The sequence below is a fragment of the Brachyistius frenatus genome, unplaced genomic scaffold (assembly GCF_029030835.1).
Source record: "Brachyistius frenatus isolate BFR_SWC_R1_liver_20210118 unplaced genomic scaffold, ASM2903083v1 Contig_13, whole genome shotgun sequence".
NCBI classification, from domain to species: domain Eukaryota; kingdom Metazoa; phylum Chordata; class Actinopteri; family Embiotocidae; genus Brachyistius; species Brachyistius frenatus.
The window spans coordinates 3,417,832-3,440,213 of record NW_027210612.1 but is presented as its reverse complement, the minus strand read 5'-3'; positions in this window follow the sequence as shown (position 1 = coordinate 3,440,213).

Below are 22,382 nucleotides of genomic sequence, written 5' to 3'. Positions count from 1 at the left end.
TTTTTTTTTTTTGTCTAAATAATTTGGCATAATGTAGCCTGCAAAAAAAGACATCTAAATTTTTAACAGCACTTCAACAGACTTGATCACACTTAGCGGTAACCTTGTCTACGTAGGTACAGCTTCTGCTCAGAAGTAATGCTCTAACCAAAGTGAGGCAGATATCCAATCAAATTGGATTAATGTCACTAATTATATGACGGAACTGAGGGATGCAGGGCAATGGTGTGGTCACGCCATAACATGATAGAAATGCATTAAATGGAAACCTGCATGGGATCCATGGCTGGGAACCTCCCCCCTGTCAAATTGACTAAGCTGCAAATTACGTACAAACGGATATATCCTTTATATAACAGCAGTGATTTTCTCCACTTTATCCTACCTGTCAAGCTCAGAACATCACAGGCTAATTCTTTATTAAGTGAAAGGGCATCGGGGACCAGATGATCCAATTTAAGTACATTGGGCAGAATAGAAGACTAATTAAAACCCATATTTTTACATTATTAATTTTGGAACTTCACTTTTAATGAATGTGAAATGACAGGCCTTCCATTTATACACACATACTCTTTGGGCTGCTCAACAAGGGAATAAGAGTTACGGGTATACTGCAGGGGCTAAGAAGAATTTTTAAGCATCCATGACAGACTTAATATCAAAGTTTAGACAAAGGTGTGCGCAGCTAACTTCTGCATCCAAAACATGGCTGTTAATTGAGTACATAGGTTTAGAGCCTTTACCTTATTTGGGGCTGCTGTGAGGCTCGCGACAAAAAGTAATCAGGACGTCTGTTGCCGGGGGTGCAACCTTGTCATTTAGCCCTCATTCTTCCTCTCAGTACCTGGAGAAAGAAGGAGCGGGAGAGAGCCACCTACATGCCATTAAAAGATGTGCCCCATTTCCAGTCACCTCTGCTCAAAAGCAGTCTGCTTTTTTAGCAACGTCACCCTTAATTGTCCATCATACCCTCTAATCAGACCGTGACCCCGTTTTAGTGCAAACTTTAATTATCAGATGCAACGAAAAAGCTGCTTCCAACTGAGGCTTTCTGCATTGGAGAAATGTTTAAATGTTAAAGGCATCTTGTCACATACCCAAAAATAAAAAAGGAAATCATTTGAAATGCACATTACAAGTTGAAAAACAACTACAATGAATGAGTAGCTTCTGTCTGGAAAAAAAAAAAAACTTGTATGAAAATGGGGAAGGTGGGTCTGGTGTTTACCCTTCGTAAAATACAATTCTTTCTATTCACTTTTCATTCCCCACAGGGTAATGCATCCTCACTTCCACAAATAGGCACAAGTCAAAGGGCAGTGAGTTTGTAAAATTGAGTCAAATATACAAAACAGCGATGTTTAATGGCGTTTCTTTTTTCACATCAAGTGACCCCTGCATGGAAAGCGATCTTTTTTTTTTTTTTTTTTTTTCTCCGGTTTCAGGAAACTCTTGGAAGGCAAAAGCAACATCCTGAGTTGGTGAGGAGACAGGAGAGGTGCTGACATGCCGACAGGCAGGGGATCCTGGGAAAAGCCACAGACAGGAAGAGCCTGACTGACTTTGACCCCTGAGGTCAAGGCTGGGGGCTCGGCAACTGAAAGATGTTTCCAAGCCACACTCAGACTATCATAGAGTTTTACAGGAAATAGCTTAGAAATACTGTATGCTGTGAAATGTGGGAGATCTTTTTTATTGCTTGCTCTTTTGTTTGGCTCTCTGTGACATAAAATGCATTTTGGCCCTGAGCTATATTTGACTTATTTGTTTGAGGGTTACTGTATGTAATTGAGTTGAGCTCGAGTCCATTTCTCATCTCTATAATGTGAAAAACGGTGTTTTTACAGTCTGTGGATGTGCCATGACTAATAAAATTAAGGCTGATGGGAAATGTGGAGATTTGTGTGACAGAATTTAGACAGGGATAAAAGCTCAGTGTTACTCCGCTGCTCCAGTTTCTGACATGTGTTTTGAATAGAGAGAAGTTTCTCTACTTTTTGGGGTTTGTTTGGTGGGTCTCCGAAGGCCTTTTACAGTTAAATCAAATTGGGTGAGAGGAGATTGTCCTTTCCCCATTCTTGCAGAAGGACCAATAAATCAAGGCATCCATCGTTTGTCACACCTCTGTCTCCCAGCTCGTGGCTCAGGCCCACCGCCTTCCAACTCTGAGTTTTTACGGCACAAATGTATCCATCAACCCCACCGAGTGGCCGCCAGCCGCCAAGCCGCCTCAGCGATCGATGGGTGCGATGTACCCTCCCTCTCGGACTGTATGCAGCTCTCTGCGTGGGAAGGGGTAAGAGGAACCTCATTTTAGCTGGTTTTAGCCTCGGGCCACTACTGTGATTTTACCCCATGCTCCTGGCCTGACGTCATTAAAGATGCATGATGATGGATACCATGAAGTCAACCTCTCCGAGGGGGTTTTGAGGTGGAAAAAAAAAAAAAAAACCTTGCTTGTTTTTCAGATCACACTAAGAATAAATCAAGACTGTTTAAATGTAGAGGTTGCAACTGGATGCATGTGACTAATCTTTCAATGCACATCAGAGGAGAGAGTAGTCAGGTATTTAATGGTGAGGCATGTTTTGACCAGTTGGTGGTGCTCCTGTCACAGTGAATTCACAAGCTTGGATCGCTCAGTGATTCACATAAATACACTCGTGGATGTTTCCAAACCGGGCTGGAGACACAGAAGACAATGATGCAAATTTAGATTTAAGACATGCTTGAAAAATTGTTTCTTTTTCTCCTCTTTTGCAATAGAAACTTGTATTTGCCCTTACTAATTTTAGATTCTTTCACTCCCACTTTTCATAATCTGATCCCCGTCTTCTCCTCCCACTACATGTACATGTTTATAAGATGATGGAGGATATTCATGAAGCCCTTCTACACCACATTCTGAAAAATTAAGAAAAAGGTGAATATATGCATGTTCAGTTACTTTAATCTTGGAATTTCAGTACAGTATTAAAAAGTTATTAATATTTATCCATATGTACCAAAGACACCGGGATGTGAAACCTTGAATTTGCTACGTGAGCGTCTTAGTTCAATGCAACAAATGTAGTGGGAGTATGTGTGTGTGTGTCTGTCCATTCATGGTCAATGAGTGTGTGTGAATCGGTGGGTCTCCAAAGGGAATGACAGGGGAGACATTTGACAGCTGTGCTCCTCAGGTTCAAAGGTCATGTCAAGTCCTGGATGAGCTCAAGGTAAAATGCTTCACAGGGCCCGTACCGGTCAATGGGTATCGTTTGCCTCAACAGCAAACAGGCTTGGCAGTAATGGGACCTCAGTCATGTGTCAGCGCCTGGAAGAAAAAGTCAAATACCATGAGGCCACATTTATAGCCTCCCAAAACAAAAGAGAAAGTGAAAAGATTGAACTTTTAAACTCCCCAATTTATAGCTTAAAGGTGTCATATGCATTGTAAAACTCTCTAGGTAGCATCCATTATCAGTCAACACCTCTCTCTTTCACTCACCCTCTTCTCTCAATCTCTTCTCCCACTTTCTCCCCGACTTTCTCCGTCCCACCCTCCCCTCTTGGTGTTTCAGCTCTAACTGCAGTTTCTAGCATCTCCCTTAACCGGCGCGGTCCATGCCGTCCCTGCTGGGGAGTAGAATCCAGCCCCTCACTGGAAGACCCTGAAATAAGGCCTTTATCAGCCAACCCCACACAGTATCAGGGGGCCCCCCGCTCCTCCAGCAGCCTCTGATGTGAAGGAGAGATGGACAGAGCTCTGTGGTCCTCTGGTCGAGCACCAGAACAGGATTCAGCCCATTGTACCATTCAAATTAAGCAGGCATCAAAAGGGAAGAGGAAGCTGTTGTTGATGTATTGTCTCGTGTTATTTTAACCGGCTTAACTCAAGCCTCTTCATGGTGGAGTGTTGTGGTGCTGGATGCCGATGATGATAAGTGGTGGATTCTCTGTTAAGACTGCTAAGCTGCTGTGCTGGCTGAACGGGGGGCTCTGGCTCCATTGGCTGTCGTAGCTGATTTTGGCTGTGGTTGAACCATTTCAATAGGTTACCATGGATTTATCCACTCAAAACCGCTGACTTGGCTGTCCGTGTACAGCCTCTTCATGTCACCAGTGGGACCCCTGTTTATTTCATAATGCTGACATTTTTTGGAGGAGATTTGATGAAAAATTAAAGTTCAACACAACACAAAACACGGAGCAACTTTTTGGTTAGTCACACAGTTTTAAAACTCTCTACATAATCTCACAATTATGTTTCAGTAACTTTTTTTTTTAATCTTTATTGTTAGTTAAATTTAAAAAAAAAATGTTTTGGTTTTAAACTCTCCATGTTATTTACAGTGTTACAAAAACCAACAATAATTTTTCCAGGCCTTCAAATTCAAAGCAAACACAGGCCTCTTTTTAATAATGACACCAATAACATGTAAATAGGTGCCATAAACATATATGTGAGAGGAAATATGTTTTCCATAGACTTAAATTGCAGCATTTTATTTACTGGGCTGGTAAATAATCACCCTGTAAAGACAGTTCAGTCAGCTCTGAGCACTTGCGAATAGCTCTCCCCATTCTCCGCTGAAAGCTGTCTATTTAATTTCTCTCCTCTGTCCTCAGAGCAGTAGCTATTAAGTGCCTTCATATGTCAAGCCAGTGACACCTCCTCCATTCTCTTCAGCTTGTTTAAGCGTGCCCCTGTATTGTTGCCCGCCGTGCTTGACGTGTTAATAGCTTAATAACGTAATCTGGCAAATAATGACACCTCATCACAAAGACCGAGGCCAAATGTTTACAAGAGAAGCTGTAATGTATGATGACAGTAATCTGAATAAAAATGAATTTACTGGCATCGTCTCATTTGCAGTAAATTTTCACTTCTTCCATGCACAACTGATGCTCCGCGGACACCTTCCTTTGCTCTCTAGCTGTCTCATTACCCTGCCTTTCAAGTGGCGGGAGAGACAAAGAGGGAAGAGATGGAGAAGGGGTAAGAGTGTGAGGGAGAGAGAAAGAAGGGGGAGAAAGGAGTAAAAGGAAGAAAGACAGCGAGGGCAAGGAGGAGATAGGCACTGATAGAGCTTGTTATTTTCAAAGCTATTTTCCTCTCTATTGTTTGCTGTGGAACAGGAACAAGGAAAAAAGAAGTTCACACCGATTTCAAAAAGTCTCACTTCCTTTTTGACAGATGTGGTGTCAGCTTTGCTGTTTAATTAAAAGGAAATGGAGGTGATGATTGCAACACAGACGTGATCTGATATGATAATGTATTTACAATCATCAAGATGATCGTCATTAAGGATGTGTCAAGGACGAATTCATTGTGGGATTTGGGGTCCTGAGCTGTCAAGTGTATTTTTCTGAGGCAGTTGTGTGATTGTCAGGAGGATGCTGCGACTATGACAGTCACAATTAATAATTTGCTAAAAGAATGTGATTGAGTTTTATACACAGTTTTGTCATGGCGATTTCCAAAGCCCTGAACATTTATACGAGCAGAGTTAGGGAGGGGAGGAAAAAAATGAAGGCCCTGGCAGGACTGAGACTAGAGACGAAAATACCCCTGATACATACGCTATATGGAATTCTATTATTAAATAACTTTGAATTATTTTATGCAAGCCAGCTTGAATTTTTCATAAAAGGTGCATATGGAAGGTTCATCAAAACAAATTGTTTGATTTTGACAATTACTACAACAATCACACCCTTCTTTCGCTGCACCTGTTTGAAAATGAATAATTTGAAGTCATTTTAATTGCTTATGTGACAGCTAATCATCAAGGCATTAATTTATTTATCGAGCTTCATTTGAACTTCCTCCTTAGTGATAACATATCCAGCCTTACTCTCTAGAGTAACAAGATACTGATTAAACTGTAGCAACCTCCTTCAGTATTATGCAGATGCCGGGGATTGAGCCCAGAGTGGCTGTAATAATAAGATGCATGATCCACACTAAGTCAGGATTAACCATGTATTGGTCATAAGAATGAAAAGCGAAAAAAAAAATATATATATATAGAACTTGTTGAACTTATCATAATATTTGAAACTAAACTTGATACTGTCAGGACGCGAGTAAGGCTCTTTGTCCAGTAATTGCAAATATTTTTGATGTAAAGATTTCGCACATTCTTTTAATCATGTTGCTGTTTTTATTAGGTGAACCGAAAATATAGAATCTGTGAACACAGGAGTATACCCCAAATGAAAAGACAAACTCGCACTGAGTTGAGTTATGTGACGAAACACAAAAAAAGTGAGGAACATCTGCCCCAAAGTCTCAGAGAAGCGGAGCATTAGCCTGAATGTTTCTAGCTGCTGGTGGCTCATCTGCAGTTGGTGGTGTGCCGGGATTGGTGCGATGGCAATAGGGAAATCAGCCACTGTTCTCTCTCTCTGGGTCCCAAGCATGGCCATTAACTGACTGCCAGCAGCTCTGGGAAGAGGAACAACAGATGCCAGCAACTGAAAAGCCTCCAGCTCTTCAGCTAAACCAATCCCAACTGAGTCGGGACGGGCCTCTGTAGATTTTTGGACATACAGCGAACAAATGTGGACATGAAAGGGGGAAGAGGAGGGCTGTTCTGGAGGTAAAGATTTGTTAACCCTCTTGAACTTGACAAGAGACGGGACCGAGGCACAGATTAGCCCTCTCAAAGCTGGCTTTTGCAAAAGGTTGCTGTGTGAATATGTGAATGTTGGTGTGAAGGGGTGTGTGTGTGTGTGTATGCACATACAGTATGTTTGTGTGTTTGTATGCGCTTGTGTGTTTGTGTTTAAACAAGTTTGCCTGTTTGCACGTTCTATATGCAGACACGTAGAGTCATAATGACGGCAGCACATTAAACGGTGTGTAATTACAGCCATGAAACCATTTAATTATGTTGTAATTACATTTTACTTCTCTGCCATTACCATATATGTTCGACAGCAAAGATTTCTTTTTCATTTGATGTCATTAGATATCATTGTAACACTTTGGCACGGCTGAACCACAGCTCAACTTTCATTTCCTCCCAAAAAGAAGGAAAAGGCATCGACCTAAAAAGTCCCCACGTGTTTAAATGATTCAAACACTTGTCTTCTAAACGGAAACACATAACGAGCCTAAACTATTAAGGTGCTAATGCTACCTTCATGTGCAGAGGTCACATGCTCGAACATTACATTATACTTAAGCAAAAACACATGAGAGAAGTCAAATGATTTTGACCACATGAAGCGGAGGAGCAACAAGGGAATGAGGAAATGACGGGACAGTGAAGTAGGAAGAGGAGGTGGAGAGAGGGGGGGTAGATGGGAAGGGGGAAGGGGGGCAAGAAAGCACAAAGCCTGGGTAAACACAGCTAGGTCTGCATCTGGAACCAACTAAAAAGATGCTTAATAATGCAGAGCCGTGCAGGCGGGCCCTGTGCAGCTGTTGTGTGCGCAGGACCATGAAAGACTCTCCATCTGACAGCTGGCTCCATCTAGCTGGCTCCATCACCCTCTCCCTCTCTCTCTCTCTCTCTCCTCTCTCTCTCCTGCCTCCCTCTCCCCTCTGTGGTCCAGAATGGCAAGGAGACAGCAGATTAGGGATTAGCCAATCCCTGCCATCCTCATCTGTCCCATCTGCCTGCCAGCCAGGCAGGCTCCTGATTCCAGAGAGAGATGGGACATTACTGGGAGAAGGGGGGATACGGGGATGCGAGACAACAGAGGAGACAAAGCAGGACGGACTAGGGGGGAGGTGGGAGAACTGGGACAAGGCAGCACTACAGAGGATGGAGGCCGGAGTGGGAGCTGAGCTGTGGGAACGAATGGGTGGGTGTCAGAAATATGAAGGCAGAGACAGGACAGCAGGACATGACTTGGAGAGACAGAGACACACTGCTGTGGAGTTTAGGGAATAAAAGATTAGAGCCCTCACCCTTTCGATGAACTTCAGGCTACTTTAACAATTTAAGTCAATGCCATGATACATGCCACGATTCTGTAATCTCATAAAACATTCAAAGAACCTGCCACTCTGAATATTCAACAACTTTTCAATGTATCGCTGTATCTTAATCTGTGACTTTCTGGCTGCAAGCGGCGCACGAACGTACATTATTTTCTGTGCAGAAATTTCACCTGAACAAAGCTGGCAAGCCTTTATAGTTGCTAAAAATACACCCTTGTATTTTGTCTCAGTATCAAAGAGACCACTTGTCTTTTTAATAATCTGCCAGCTCACATTTGGCAGAGACCAGAAAGCACACTCAGAGAAATAATTGCTGTTATCTGTTAGAGTCAATAAAACCTCTACAATTGCACTATTTGAGATAAGAGTGTGCTTCTCGCCATGTGTTCCCCCTAAACGAAGTCCCGCTAAATGATTTAGATATACACTCACTAAGTATCTGCTTATACATTATGAGTGTAATAAGCTCCAGGCAATTGCAGGCTATTGGAAGCATCAGTCATTGAACTAAATTACAAGGAAACAGACACACATGCAAATGTGCTTTTGACCCAAAGCAATTCAGATATCGATATCCTGGTTTCTTTTTATTTTTGGAATATCTTAGTCCTTTACATAATCCACCTTTTGCAACAAGTTAATATACAGTAGGTGTACTGTAAGTGTTCAAGTGTTAAAAGGATATTATCAGGTAGCAGCAGCTTTTGTTTCATATCATAAAAACGATTCAAACTTAAGGGACCGAGTTCTCCTCAGCAACAGGGGAATTTTTTTAGGGAAAAAAAGTTTGCTCCTTTCTCTCTAGAAAGGCACCCGGTAGCTTAACAGGCCCTCAGCTCCACTACCTGGTTCCCTCTGTGCACACCTTTAAATCACACCCAGGATAGTTGCCTTGTCAAAGCTCTCTCAGTAAGCCAGGCATCTGAGAAACATTAAAACACTTCCTCATGCAAGCCCGAGCCTCCCACAGGGCAACGAACGGGAGCAGAGCCTTTCTCTCAGGCCCAGTATCCGGGGAGGATACTGCTCAGTACCGCTTGGAAAGTCCCAGCTCGGACAGCGGTGGTTAATATTTTAATAGCCTCCGGCTGAGGCAGTTATCATCCAAGTGTATTCTTGTTGGTGGATTTAAAAAACCCACTCTCGCTCCCTCTCTCTCTCTCTCTTTCTCACAGTTAAGAACCCGATTTGAGTTTTTAATTATTCTTTTTTGAATTCCCCAACCAGCTCTCCTCTGTTCTTTTTCATTTGTGCTGTGCAGTTTTTCCAAGACTCGTACCCAGGGAATCCCTGACAGTGTCCTACTTAACTTTTCACTTTCTTTCCTGTGATTTGTTCTTTTTTTTTTTTCCAGTTTGAGGGACTATTACTGATCAATCCACAGCTTCTCTCCAAACACCTGCGTTTATATTGATCAGTCATCTGCTTTCCCTCCTTTTGAACTGAAGGGAAGACTTGTCAGTAGAGGTAAAAGTGATCAAATCCCCTCATGAAGCCACAGCTCTGTACTGCGAAATCCTTTACTTGGGAACAATGTTTGCCCGCAAGTGCTACGCTTTAGAGTTAAATGGGCACCAAAACAATTTCCACCATTGAACTGGTCTCCAAACGCAACTTTGCAACGAGTTTTTGTTGTTTCCACTAATCAGCATGTAAAGCTCCTACAGTGTACCATAGTGCACTTCTTTAATTCAAAATAACTTAAAAACAGAGGAAAGGAATGAAGTAAAATGAGAGTAAAGAGGAATAAAAGATGTGTGTGTGTGTATGTGTGTGTGTGTGTGTGTGTGTGTGTGTGTGTGTGTGTGTGTGTGTGTGTGTGTGTGTGTGTGTGTGTGTGTGTGTGTGTGTGTGTGTGTGTGTGTGTGTGTGTGTGTGTTAGTGCCTACATGTGTGTGTACATGATTGCATTTGCATATGTTTGCATGTGAACATTTGTGTCCATGCAAATGCAGGTCCACAGGTCTTTTTCTATGCGTGTGTGTGTGTGTGTGTGTGTGTGTGTGTGTGTGTGTGTGTGTGTGTGTGTGTGTGTGTGTGTGTGTGTGTGTGTGTGTGTGTGTGTGTGTGTGTGTGTGTGTGTGTGTGTGTGTGTGTGTGTGTGAGAGAGTGCGTGTGTGTGGCTGCTCTGAGCCAGCCGTCAGCACAGCCTGCAGGGAAGGGGCCGGGGTTACGGCATCAGCTGCAAGCAGGAATGAGAATGGCTGAGAGTCAGACAGACACTGCCGTGGGTTATTATGTTTGAGTCAGACCAAGCACTCCTGGGAGCACCAAAAATATTGCTGTTACAGTTGTAACATTATCACAACAGAATAAATAAGAGCAGACCTGGGACACCCAGGGAAAGATTTAAAAAAAAGAATATATGCATGGGCCAAAACAGGGCTGGAATAATTAATTAAATAAATCTCATCACAGCTCTCCTCTGCACACTTAATTGAAGTGCGCTAAACGCAGCGAGTGCTTTCAAAATTGAGAGGATGGGTCAATCCGAACCTCTGCACCTCCATAATGAAAGAGAAAAAGGAAGATAATAGCACACATAACCTCAAGCAATTAAAGGGCTCTAGAATGTGGTGAACAAGCTTTGCCCTCTTGGACACTGTTGACCCATGGTGCCCAACAAGGTCCCCTGGGAAATAAGCACTTATTAAAAATGGAGGAACAGCCACAATCCCACTGAGGCTGTAATATGCTATAGAGTAATTTAATTCTACTTACATGTATCACTTCAGCTACCGTGCCGAGTATGAAGCAATTCAGCATTTCATTTGACAAAATATGACCTGTCAAGAGACTGAATAATAACACTGTTAGATCAGATGTGTGGACATGCAATACAGTGGCGTGCATAGTTCCAGAAAAAGGTCCTGCTATTCATGGAGATAGCATCTCGACATAATTGTCATTTCCTCTGCTATCTTGAAACATGCTGCATCTTACAATAAAAAGCAATGCGTAAAAAAAAAGTCTCATCTACTTAAGGGATTATTTTGAAAGTCTCTCTTTACCCTGCAACAGACTGATGAAACACACTTCCATGCTTGATTTGATCATCCTTCATAAAGCAGGAATAAAAAAAAAAAAGTATACAGCGGAATCACAAGTCCTGGCATGGGTTTGGGAATATTGGTTGTACCCTTCTCAAGAGTCAGGAAAATCCCTTGGTATGGTTGCTCTTTCTTTGTGCTGTGTAGCTTCATCGCAAATAAACATACTGTCTGTTATTGTTTTCCCATAAGAACTTCAGAGTTAAAAAAGTATATTTTTTTCTTTTGCTCTTCAAAATGAAATACAGGTCAGTGTCCTACATAAGTTTGTTGCAGTTTCGAAAACATGTCTGCAGCATATTTAAAGTGGAAGTTTGTGGTTTTTTTGCTAAATTTCAAATTTCACTGTGACAGATTTCCATTTTTTTAATTTATTTATTTATTTATTTTTTTCAAAATTGCTCCTGTTTCATGTAAATAATGGACATCATTATAGATATATGTTTGAATATGACGGTGGGAAAAAAAAAAAAAAAAATCTCATGCAACCATGAATAAAACAACTGCTGTAGGGGAACAATTTGGGACGTCTGATTTTCTCTGTGGGTGTTGAGATGAATAAAAAAGGCCCTTCTTGAGCATGCATGTGTGGTTGTCTTTGGGAGAGCGGCCATGCCCTGTGGACAGATAAAGGAGTGATAGGACACCGGGGGATAGGGCAAGGACACGTGGCGGCCCGCCCCTGGTCATTGGTGACAAGAGCAGGGGGACGTTAAACACACACACTGGGCTGACTCCACACTTTGATTTAGCGTTTTTGCCTAATGTTACAAAGGGGGGTTACAGAGGCCCATTGGAGATGGGATCAGCAGATCTCACCGACTGTCGTCATAAAGAAGCCTGCGGAGGGCTCAAACCTCGACTCGCATCTGATGCATGAGCCAAGCAAGCGTGGACGTGTGTGTGTGTGTGTGTGAGTGAGGGAAGGAGAGGGAGGAAAAGAGGGGTGGTCCATAGACCATAGAGAACAATACACAAAGGGCATTTAATGATTCCATATTGATGCTCTGTAAATGGCTTAATTTGTCTGAAGACACACAGCAAAGGCATTGCTGTGCTGAAAACTGTATGACTCAAAACACATGATTTAATACATATTAATATTGGATGAATAACTCATTAATGCATCAGACAAATCATAATACTGTGTCATAAATAGATTGAGGGCTTTTAAGAATTTATGGAATATTGGATTATTTTCCCGAACATCACTGTGATACAGATCCAACTTCCAGCCATTAAAGTCTCACACTGTAGATGCAGGTAAATAATCTCTCCTTTTTTCCAGCTAGTTACTCTCACTGTGGGCTGGGAGCTGATCTCTGCTCCAGACACTTTCAAGTCTACTTAATGTAGCCTACACGGGCTTCACAGGCTGTTTCATGCTCTTATGGAAAACAGGCCTTTGAAATCCCTCAGCAGCCCAATCTTAATCTCATTTGTGAATATGAGCCGAGCCACGACAGGACCAGGAACATCCTCGTCTTCCTAAAGCACCGTTTCATTTGTCAGGAGATTTGGGGCGGTTGACACTAGAGGAGTGATTTAATTGATTTTAATCACACACCTGAGATAAGGAGAGCGAGGGGGCTGCCCTTAACGATTATTCAGAGGGCCCATCCCATGCTGTATCTGTGCTTTCAGCCCTCTGTTTGTTTTGATACATCAGCATTTTGATGGATAGGACTTAGATTATGAACTTACAAAGCAGTCTGGAATTTTAAACATGACCTTGGACTTAATATGCCAATAGGAAGAATAAAACCATTGTTTGTCAGGACCAGAATCCTGCACACTTTGGTGAAAAAAGTGTTTTCCCAAGAAGCAGCATGCAATATGGATTTTCTATTTCTAAATGTTGCTGTCAGCTTCCTGACAACATTGACTTATTATCTGCAGTTGACTGTCTTCTCAATGTTTAACGGACACACACTGTGAAAACGTTCCACAGGCATTGCTCAACTTTGTACCACTTAAAGATGAATTTTTCCCCTCTGCCTCCTCAGGAAGTTGGAGCCTTCTCCCTTCCCTCGGTGTACCACAGTAATTTGTTATGAAAATCTAGACCAAGAGCAGAGGGGGGAAAGCAGGACCACGTTGTTGCAAGCCATTAGTTGGGAAAGCTGTTTGGTGAACATTATAATGCAAACCAGCCCAAGAAAAAAATAAAAAAAGAGAGAGTTTAAGACAGCCTGGGGAGAGAGATTTAAATATGTAATAAACTAATATTTCATTTATTTCTCTCACATGGGAACCTGACCATTTAGCTGCAGCATACTCAGATCAGAACCTCTTTCCTTTAATGAGTGAAGCCAGCAATTATACACATCTTGGCAAATATTTGAAAATAGATCTGAAGTAGCCACAGAAAACATTTCAATATACAAGTCATTTTCAATATAATATTTTTATTATTTTTATTATTTTGGACAGATATACTGTATAACCGCAATTTATTTTGTGGCTTTTTGGGGGTCTGATTCTTAATCAAGCTTTAACTTCAAAATTATATAAAAATAAAAAGTGAAATAAAAGTTATAAAGCTGCATTTTGCTCTGTATTTTATGGTTTCTTTTGCCCTCATTCCTTCATTCACAGCATTTGTCTGAGCTTTGGGTTTTCCCTGCTACAGATGCACCGCTGAAGCTTGTCTTTTATTATTATTTTTTTTTTTCCCTGTCTTTTCTGCTCCGTGTAGAATACAATGGCATTCATTCTTGATGAGGTTGCTGTCACTTTTAATTTCTGTTAGTTCGGGTAAAATGAATGACAGTCAGCCTTGTAATAAATATAACATGCGCTGCATTAATTTTTCAGAGAACAAGAATGGGAGGCTCCCGTTACTAATTCCTTTTCAAATGTTTAGATTTATAGCTTTCTCAATGAGTGCATCTTTTTCAAACTTTGTGGCAGAAATATATTTCCATCTCATTAATGAGCAATTAAGGAAAAGGGGGATATACAGTCAGAATCTCCATACTAAAGGACACGTCTTTGATGCATCTCCATGCCGTTATGTGTGTTGTCTGTGTTCATGCACATACTGGTGCATGTGTATGAGTCGTACTAATGTTGAACATATGTGAAATATTTGCAGTTTTTTTTTCTAATGTAAATACTTCTTGAGGAGAGTGTGCATATAAGCAATGTTTGTACACATAAGCCCGTGTAGACGTGATATGCAGGGTGTGTGTGTGTGTGTGTGTGTGTGTGTGTGTGTGTGTGTGTGTGTGTGTGTGTGTGTGTGTGTGTGTGTGTGTGTGTGTGTGTGTGTGTGTGTGTGTGTGTGTGTGTGTGTGTGTGTTCCCACCTCCCCAGATAGATTCTAATTACTGTTGACTCTTATCCCTGAGTTTGCACTGTTCCTGCTGTCTGGATATCATCATTGACAGGTCCGCTCAACTAACCCTCAGACAGTAGGGGGAAAGCCTTGGCATCACCTCGGCTTGTAGCCACATCAGCGAAAAATTCAGGACATAATGGTGCTTCTCAGTCAACGTTTTCAACCCAAAGTGAGAGTAATGATGGTCCTCTAATAAGCCCTTTATCAGCCATCTTTGTACTTTGTTAGGCAGGAAATTCACGCTAGCGGTTTTTATCACCCTGAATTAGTTTGTGTTGAGTCCCTACTTTGTGGCAAAAATAGATTTAAAAAAATGAGAGAGATGAAAACGTTTGGATATGCTCAAAAGAAGTCCTCTCTCAAAGGCAGTACATCCTCAAAGAAGTTGGGGGAATCTGATATTCTTTTTAATGTCTGGAAAGCTGTTGAAGACATGAGCTACTGTATGTCCTTGTGGTGGCTCCACCGTGATGATATATTACAATGGTCCAGGTTTGCCACTGGGTATCCCCAAATATCAAATAAAAGTGACATGTTGGACTAAATAAATGCTCATTTTCATCTTTTAAGGGGGCAGGAGACAAAATATGAAATTAAGAGATTGTCAGCAACAAAACTGTAATATCACGTGGTGGGATTTGTCACACATATGTAATATTTTCATTTAAAAAAGAACGAGGTGGCTTTAACTCTTACTGTGCTTTACACTGAGGTAATCTAAACCTCCTCCACCTACAATATGCAGGCCATATTACAGATATACTGCTGTGTAAAAGCCTTATTCATACTGTAGCAACTATGACTTAAGGCTATGCAGTATGTATGAGTAGCAATAATGGTGATATTTTAGTTATAAGTTGGCAATAACCGCAATAATTTCGGGAATCTGGTGGCTATTCTGTGACATTAATTTTGGTTATTATGGCTGTAAAAATGCATTAAGCATAATTTAGAGACAGGGGGCTCTAATAAGAAGGACTAAATCAGTGGCAATCCCATTTCCATCCAGGATGTTCTTGGAGCAAATGTCATTCATATTTTAGCCCTTATTAGGAGTGTCTGCTTCTGACTCTTCTGAATTATATTTTCGGGATTTCCACTCATCTTGAAAGACAAAATCATTTGAATTCTAAAGGATGGCAGACGTTGACGGAGGAGAGACAGAGTGAAAATATATATAAACCCAGAGATACTTTTTTCTTCTGGGCTTTTTTAATGAGCTAAAATCCCCACTTCCTGCCATTTCCCTGCCTTAATTGATGATTACGTTGTTATACAGTAGAAGCGCTTCCCTCTCTCCTCCCAGTCATTATGATATGGACAGGCGGCTCTTGAAGCTTCAAAGGCAGAATGGAGTGATTTAAGCTCAATTCAGCCATTGCCTGGCCCACAGGTAAAAACCCTTGTAAACAGTGAATGCTAATCGCTAATTAGCCCTGTGGCTGAATCACACAATTTCTGTTTGAGCTGACCGCTGTTACGGTCCTGCTTAAGGGCATGTTGTATCTCTTTTGACGGCCCAATTAGAAATTCAGCTGCAGAACCATAAGGCAACCTCGTCATGAATATTTAAAAAGACTTCCACAGACGAGCACGAAGGGGGCACTGAACCGCATGTCATGGAGGGAATATTCGGCAAGTAACCACAATCAATAGTCTCTTGATGTTCTCTGTATTAATGTGATGATTGCTGTTTTTCTTGGGCCTGTAATAGAGGAAGACTATGGGTCAGGGTGATGAGGGGGCTAAAGTAATAAGGGTCGGGTTCACGCCACTGAATGTCCAAATTAAATCTCCGGTGGACATGATCCTATCTGACTCAAAACATAGCAGGCACTCAGGAATCAAACTCCAGCTTCGGTGGTTCAACTCAATCTGAAGGGACTGGCAGGTCTGTGCCACTGCCAGGGAATAATTAGGCTACTGTCCTTCACAATATGTCAGGCTAACTGACTGAGGAAACGCTGCGTGCTCTCACTGCACTTTCACTCCATCTGTGTATGGTGAAGTCTGAATATAGAGGCTGCTCATGTGCTGACTCAGTATTGTATCAGGATATTGTGGAACATATACCGTGTCAAATGCAGACACATCACAAAGGGCAATAAAGCCATACCATTATCATTGCTGCACAGGTTGAGAGCACTGCACCACATGCTGGCAGGTGTGATGTCAAGCTGCTGCTTTTGTGTGTTTTGTCAACTTCAATGTTTTTTTTCACATAATTTTTTTTTTTTCTCTGTGATAATTTATTTCTGCATGCATCAGCCACTTTCTCTTCAAGACAGAAGATATGTTTTAGGGAATAATGGGCCCCTACTTCCTGTTTCTACAATGATTACAATGCAAGTGTAAGGCAGCGGTTGGGTGTTATGTGGTTAATTGGCATTTTAATGTACTACCTGTGACACCTAAAATTGATTCTTTATTTTCAATAACACTGTAAAACAGCTTGCTACCTTGCATAATTATTTCAGTGAATATGAAAAGTGCCTGTTTAAACTTTATGCACCCTCACCTATTTTTCTGCACGCAGAGCTGTGAAATAACTCTCAACAAAACAAGAGTCCTGGCAGTGCATTAACAGGATTGTGTTGCCTGTCACTGAATTACAAAGGGTTCAAACACCTTTCTCAAGTAACCAAGGTAAACATGTTTTTTGAGCTTAGGGGCAATTGAATAAATTAGCATTCCTCATCATTTCATTATACTGCTGTACTGTATGATCGCTGTACACACTGAGAAAATATGCAGAATGTAGGTTTGTCTCTGCTGCAGAGGGTGGCATTTCCAGATTACCTCGATACATGTATCCTGTCCACATGATCGCAGATAAGAGTACATGTTTCTGCTTTGAACACAAAAGCATCATTTGGATGAACAAAAAAACAACAAGTGTGAACCTCTCACCCTCTGCTCACTTAGCCCATATCACTCCAGGCAAATTGTTTTTACTCTGGACCCCACGACAGCAACTAAAGACCCACCTGCTCATCCAATAACAGCAAATCAAATCACATAGGCTTCCCTTTCTTGGTTTCAAAGGGACATTCTCTAAGTTGATTCTTTTCATTTAATTCCTGCAAAGGGATAGAGCCCCCCCCCTCACCCCCCACTCGCCCTTTATCTGCTCGTGAGAGTGGGGGAAGAAACAGAGGATTATCGATTTGCACTCAAACAGTGGGCCAACCTAAAAAGCCCCAATGAATTGTCACTCATTATTGAAATTATCAGGCACTAATTAAACTGGCAACCCTAAGCCCCCTGGGCTGTGCTCATCTCCAACTGAATTTCAGCTCCTCAGACGGTAATAGGGAGGCAGCATTAGCCGCTACTGGATGCTAATGAGACCTGGAAGCTGTCTCTCCCTCTTAGGGTTTCACAGAAGCAACTGCAGAATGTGTACCACAACTACAGTGCAGCACTGTTTGTGAGCACTTGATTGGCAGAATGAGAAAGAGAGAGAGAGAGAGAGAGAGAGAGAGCAAAAGAGAGAGAGAGAGAGAGAGAGAGAGAGAGAGAGAGGTTTAAGCTGGCGACTGTATGAAACTGGATGGTCCTCCGAGTACAGCGTCAACAGTTACATTCAGCAATAATTTTAGTACACGGATTTGGAAGATTTGAGGCTTTTGCACATAATACCTCCCCCTCAGTCGTTGCTCTGCATATTTCTACCTCGCTCTGTATCTCTTACAGCTGCACTGGAGTTGTTGACTTACTCCTCATGCGCTCTCTGCTTTCTCCTCTATGCGAATCAACAGACATGGTACCAGTGAGAGTCTGACTGACTTTATCACATGGTACACAGCTTGTTAATAACTTCCTCTGACAATTCCTCCTCATCTTTGCTGATGACCAGAGGGACAGCCGTGATTGTCATGTTTGTAGGGAAGAAAGAATCTAAACAATGATGTCACGTCAGCCTCTCTATTAAAAGACTTCATATTTTGAGCAGCATAATTAATACTCTTGGGCACGTCGCTTCCAAGTTGGCACTCCAGGCAAAGGGCTGCCACTCACCTGATAATTATTTTTGGAAATGGAGCCCAAATTACAGTGATTGACAAATGCAACAAAGCAGAGACAGCCTCGAGCATTCATGAAGAAAGAAATGAAAAAATAGTTAAGTGGTTAATGCACTTTCACAGTGGATTTAAAGTTTAAATCACTTGTCCTTTCATGTCTCAATGTAACTTTGGCTTGGGTCAAACTATTTAGCCTCTGTATCCTCTTGAAGGAATAAACTATGAGGCCTGTGGAGGAGTAATTAAGGCTTTTAACAATTATTTTTGCAAGTAAGAGAAGATCAAATGTTATTTGGTTATTATTGCTATTTTTTTAAATAGTATCCTTATGCCCAGATATTTTCAGTAATAAGAAACTGTTATGTGTCAAAAAGCTCTTCACAAATCACAGTCAGCAACTCGTATGAAACCAAGTGTGTCCTCACTTCACAGCTCTCTGAAAAAAAAAGGCAAACAGTTGTTAGCCCGTCGGGTTGCATCCATTAGATGGTGGATAGAGAAAAGCGGCATGCCTCCATGCTTTTTACACCTCTCGCCATGCGTAAATCAGCCACTCTGTCATTCTACTCGGAAGAGAGGGGGAGGAATTATGTCAAGTTATTTGTTTTGTACCAAAATGAAATATTTATCGGGAGTGAACACCTACCAGGAACAGACGATAGGCCAGGGTGCTTCATCTTCTCAGACTCATATTTGGCTTCCACCTCCGCAAAGGCCAAACCACGTCCTGAGGGTTTTCAGTGATTCAGGGAAGTCCGCTAGCTTTGAATCCACATTTCAAAGCCTGTGTTGAACTGGAGGACTGTGCTGGAACTGGAGGGAGACATGTGTACACACACTCTAACCAATTATATGGTGATCTCCTCAATTTCGCTTTATGTCTGATGGGTACAAGATACATAACTTCATGCTTCTTTATTTTTCCATGTTTTCACATACGCTCTGAAATATAATTTAACACTTCTATTATGAAACGTACGGGAGAGGGAGGCTGATTTATGCCCTCGTGGTTGGGAAGTTTTCCACTTATACGCTGGGTTTTGAGGGAGATGTTAAGCTACAGTGCAGTCATCAGGGGTTATTTTGTTTTCCTTCACAACACACTGACCACACATCATTTGACATAATTTAAGCTTGAAATACTGGTTCCAGGGAGGAAAACAGAAAGATTGATGGAAAAGCAGTGCAGAAAAAACACAAAGGTGGAAACCTTAAATCCTCTAAGTAAAATCAAATTTTAGGTCTATTTAACAAAAACAAACTCTGACAGGAAAACCATGACACGGCAGTGCGGTTTCCAGAACGAGCACTCGAAAGAAATTCCTTCACATCAGACCTCATTGGAGAAAATACTTTTCACAGTGAGCGGCAGCAGGGTGGTAGAAAGGAAGTATTATTTGCCTATATTCCAAGTGGACCACTTAAACAGTTGTATTATTGATAGTGGCAATAATGTGGACCTCTGCTCTACGTCCTTCGGTACGTCATTAAACGTGTTTCAACAACAGCTTCCACTCTCCCTCTTCGCTGGGAAACCCATTACAGACGCAGAATGTTAAATGCATTAACAGAAAAAGGTCGGGAAGCAAAAAAAGAGAATCATTGTACCTTTGTCCAAACCCATTACAACACTGACCCCTCTGACTTCAAAGTAACAATGATTGAGTTGGTGTCATCACAAGCCCAGACTTCCCTGCCAGTAGGCCTACCTGGAAAACTCCTTTTCTGAGTGGGCTCTCGTTTGATCATGCATGCGGGCGACGCATGTCAAGCCGGGTTATTCCCACAGTTAATATTCTTTCATAACCTGCCATGCGAGCTGAACTTGATTATTTTGGCACCTGGGCAAACAGCTACAGCTTTCAGGTGGTGCATACAGTATCAGAGACCCTGGTCACAAGGGTGATCTATTCGCTGAAAAGGCAGGGTTCTGGCAAAAGACTCAGCACCTTGGAGTAATGAAGCCAGCCCTACTCTGTGAGCATGGGCAGAACAGGTTACATTAGAAATGCATGAAGGCCAATAGGTGGGTACCTTAGGTCTGCTCCAACCCATTTATATTCCATCAACCGATATCAAAGCAGGAAAATGTTTTTGGAGAGGAGGAAAAGCAGGGAGCGGAGAGGTATATTGAAATGTCTGTGTATCAACAAAACATGCAAAAATGGCTGTCAAATAGCCCGGGCATGTGAAAACGTGCAGTGGTGTCCAAGTTGACGGTTACCACAGAAGGCAAGAGGCGTTTCTTTGGAAGCCTCAACTATGGCTTGGATAAAGGCTGGCTTGGATAATGAATCTTTCCTTTAACAACACTTTAAAAAAAAAAAAGCACCCTGATTTTTTTACTTTGCTGTCTCATTACCAGTGTCCACTTGGCAGAAGCTGAAGCATGTGCTGCCCAGAATTAAGGCCTGAACCTGGGCAACTTTCCTGCTGTCCACCCACCCTCTCTGCTTTTGCTTTCTCTCTCAGAGACTTGGTGCTTACTTAATCATGATTAATCGCTGCCTGGATAATCAGATACAACATCAAAAGGTTGGAGATGACAGTCCAAGGACGCTTGGGAGGAAACAAGGTATACCAGGCATTCATTAGCTTTGGCATGGCAGTCATACATTAGCCCATAACCCTTTATTGTCCTAATTAGGCTGGAGAGGGGCTGCTAGCATTAACACTACCAATATTATAAATATACATACAGCTATATAGTTCACCTCAACTTTTGGCCACACAGTGTAACGCACAAATGAAAGACCCTTTATGTCCTGGTCTGTGATTTTTCTTTTATTCTCTTCCTTTTTCTGCCCAGGTAGCAGTTTGTCCATACAGGGTATTATGTTAGCTCACATCCAGCCACTAAGCTGGGCAGTGTTTTTGATTTACAATCACTTGCTCAGGACAAACATAAGACAGGCTTCCCCTTCCTCCATTATTTTACTCATCTCACTTCACACTGTGAGGTGCAACCCATACAGTATATTTCATTTCTTTTTTTTCCCCTCCCTCCCCTGTTTTAAGTCTCCCTGGATGGAGCCTGGCTTGCAGTGCACCATTTTCCCAGCTACAGTAGCAGTGGTGCTGGGCCCTGTTCAACCCCATTATTTCTGGGAGCCAAATTCCCATGGTCCCAGGAACAGGCGTGCCAGCTCTGCCTTCTTGGCTCTCTTCCCTGGTATTGTTTCCTTTGTTACATCCAGAGCTGCATTTCAGCCCGTTAATGTTTGCGCTGGGAGGTCCAAATTCCCAGTGTTCAGCTTTAGAAAAGGTAACTTGAAGTTCAGAATGAAACCACTTTCTTTTTCTCCCACAAATTATGTCTTTTTCACTTTTATTTCTTCCTATTTTGTTCTTTGTTGTGCAGTATACAGTAGTAACAACCCCACAAACTTGCTGAAGATAAAATTCTTGCATGCAGAGAAATCATAAAATCCCTGCCGTGCAAATGTCTAAGGCCGGCGTCTTATCAGTATTACTTTAGATCAATTAAAATGTAATTATTTTTTAACCGTGTGTGAAATGTTCCTCTTCAAAGTCAAGGTAATTTGACAGTTTCTGCATTATTGTACAATTAAACTTCTCTTATAATCAACTGTGAAACATCTCCACCTTTAATTCGAACAACATGACACTATCTCCAGATTATACAGGGCTGATCACCAAATGGCAAATCACCATTATTAACATTTTGAGTCTGATTTACTATTCAAGCATGATGGCATTTCCCCATCTGTAATCCATTTTATCACCCATCATTCCAGCCTTAGCACCCTAACTCCTTTTCTCTGATGTCAACTCATGTAGCCACCATGGCAGCTCACACATGGGATTAAATGCAGGGTTTGTTGGCTCAGCGCAGCATGGAGGGAGCATTTCCGACTGATGTTGGCTGTTCCACTCCGAGCCACAGCACTTGTCTCCCAGAGCGCAGACACGACGGTGTCAGGTAATTCTCTGAGGAAGAGCCACACGCCCCTGCAGAGAGCAGTGGGGGAGCCTGTATCACATCTCAGGAGTTGTAATAG